General features: G+C 46.1%; 1 pseudogene; it reads right to left on the bottom strand.

Annotated features, from left to right (window-relative positions):
• Window positions 1-383: 383 nt before the first annotated feature.
• On the bottom strand, window positions 384-1,385 carry LOC138571496 (protein-L-histidine N-pros-methyltransferase pseudogene; annotated as a pseudogene).
• Window positions 1,386-2,650: the final 1,265 nt, after the last annotated feature.

The following is a 2,650-nucleotide window of genomic DNA, read 5'->3' as shown; positions in this document are numbered from 1 at the left end:
TCTATATTCAACAATGTTTTGAAGTAAGTGCCAGTCTTCACTTGTTTTTTCCCATAGTAAGAAAGAAAAAAAAAAGAAAAAGCAACCCTTGTCACATTGTATCTATTCAGTTTGTTTATGATCAATAGCGCAGGTAATTATAAACAAATATGTCTACTTTTGTTGTCAAGAGCTGATAAAAATGACTTGCCGTTTGGATAGTCTGTACAAAACAACGTCCTTTAGCCACACTAATAGGAAACACATCTTTATTTTGGCCTTTGAAATGGTGACATGTTTCCGCAATAGCGTCATACCCAAGTTTGCTCCCATAAAGTAATCATCAAGACACATTTTGAACTCTCGTAGACCACTTCTTTTCGGACGTAGTTCTTGGGGTGTCATTACACTGACCTGAAAATGAAGACAGCATCATCTAACACATAGTAGTCATTATACATATCACCTTCACATAAATAGGGCAGTCTGGTGAGGGCATCAACTGCGAAGTCGCCTCCCGGAAAACCTTGGTCAGGCTGTTGACCTGCTCCTCCCAAATCTTCCTGTTCAGTTCCATGACTTCAGATGGCTTCTCCCACTTCCCGCCATTTTCTACATACGGGTGAAAAGGAAGAACCAGTGCAAGAATGACTCGGACCCTAGTCAGCTCCAGTACATTTCGGATTTCTTTCAATAAAGTCACAGGTCGATCCAGAAGGTTCAAGCAGCTGATGACATCATATTGGAGTCCTGTGTGCTGCCATTCATCTATTTCGAGTACCCTGTACTCTTCTTTTTTCTGATATCATAGTTTGCAACATCCCTTTTACGTAGATTTCTTCAAATTGAGGGCTCATGACTTTCCTGACTTCTCCATCTCTGGCTCCTTTATCAAGAAGCCTGCAAGATTTCCAGTCTGGGTTTCTTTTACAAATTCTCTGAAACTGATTTGGCAAAAACCAAAACATTGAGCCTCTTCCCAGAAACCATTGATTGAAGTCCTAGAAAGAAACATGCTAAAGACAGAAGACACGCAATAGCGATATAGTTGGATGGACAGCCAGGGGGATTTCTCACTGCTCCTGTTTAAGAAGATCTGTGTTCCATGATCAAGGAAACTCTGGACAAAAACAGAATCACACAATTGTCCCGTGTCCAAAACGTACCACTCCTGGTTCTCCTTCCTGTATGTGGCTGCATTGTGGTTCATCATGTTCACATAGATGGACCTGGTCACAGGGCTCCTAAAGTGCTGCCCGGTCCACATCCTCTTCAGTGCCAGCAGTGATAAAACATAACCGAGCAGCCAGCACAGGAACAATTTCATCTGTACAATAAAGGGCAGCAGCAGGACGGCATCCCGAGCAGGCAGCCTCTCTGTCCCATCTCACAGAACTTACAGATCAGCTTACAGTGGGTAGAGGGGTGGGAATACAGAGCAGCCACAGCAGAACCTTCCTGTATTTAGTTCTGGGAGTGCGCAACTGGGGTGCCTCTAAAATATGACCATGAAAACCAGCAGAAATTATTGATATGTAGCCGATAGAAATGTGAATATGGGCAGATGTGCAGTCATTACTCACTTAAAGGTCTGTCACAATTACACAAAATTCTATACAAAGAACTGAGTTAACTCCTTTCCATCATGGCCACCATGGCCACTTTACATTGCTGTGGTTCTTATGATGCCGTGGTCCTGCCACCGCTACATGTAGATTGGCTGGGACCTTATTTATAGCCTGCACACCGAAGGAGCCATCAGGAAAAAATAGCTCCCATCTAAGGGCTAGATCCAAGTGACTTTTTTTCTCCTGTCCGGGTCTGTGATTCATCTTGGGCTCACAGCATGCACTGAAGACCACTGTGGAACCTGACCATCACTTTGCAGTTAAGCCTCGTGGGGTTTTCAGTGGCCGTACCGGAGCAGTGACTCCTTTCCAACATGGCCGCCTTCGCCCCTTTACATTGCTGTGGTTATACTGATGCGGTGATCTCGCCTCTGCTACATGCGGATTGGCTGGGACCTTGTTTATAACCTGTACACTGAAGGAGCTGGCAGGCAGAGCCAGATCCTAACTAAGGGCTGCATCCAATGGCCATGTTCATCTCCTGTCTGCACCTGTGTTTCAACTGGGGCCCAGAGCATGCACTGCAGACTGCAGTGCATCATGATCATCACTTTGCAGGTAAGCCTTGTGGGACTTACAATGGCCATACAAGAGTGTTGGCTCCTTTCCATTATGACTGCCTTGACCCCTTTACATTGCTGTGGTTCTACTGATGCCTTGATCCTGCCTCCACTACCTGCAGACTGGCTGGGATCTTGTTTTTGACCTGCACACCGAAGGGCCTTTTTTGTCTCCTGTCTGGACCTGTCCGGGCGTGTACGGCGCATGAGGCCATACTCTCTATTTGTCCACTTTATCACTGCTCTACCGCTCAAATGAAGAGCTCGGCAACCTCTCATTCCATATGGTAAGGATGTGCACGCCACAATATCATCCTCATAACGTTTATCCTGCCTACGTGATCTATATCGTTTCTATATTAACCTCCCTCCGACCCACGAACCTTCACTCTGACTTTGACTCTCAGCCTGCACCCCTCCGGCAAGCTGCCTGGGCCTTGCCCAATTTGACTCCTGACTGGCACCGTTTCTAGCGGCTCGGCA

Source organism: Ambystoma mexicanum, chromosome 1p (genome assembly GCF_040938575.1).
Source record: "Ambystoma mexicanum isolate Mex_15411 chromosome 1p, UKY_AmexF1_1, whole genome shotgun sequence".
Classification (NCBI taxonomy): Eukaryota; Metazoa; Chordata; class Amphibia; order Caudata; family Ambystomatidae; genus Ambystoma; species Ambystoma mexicanum.
Note: the sequence above shows the minus strand (reverse complement) of the source record. Positions and strands in the feature narration are given on the sequence as shown.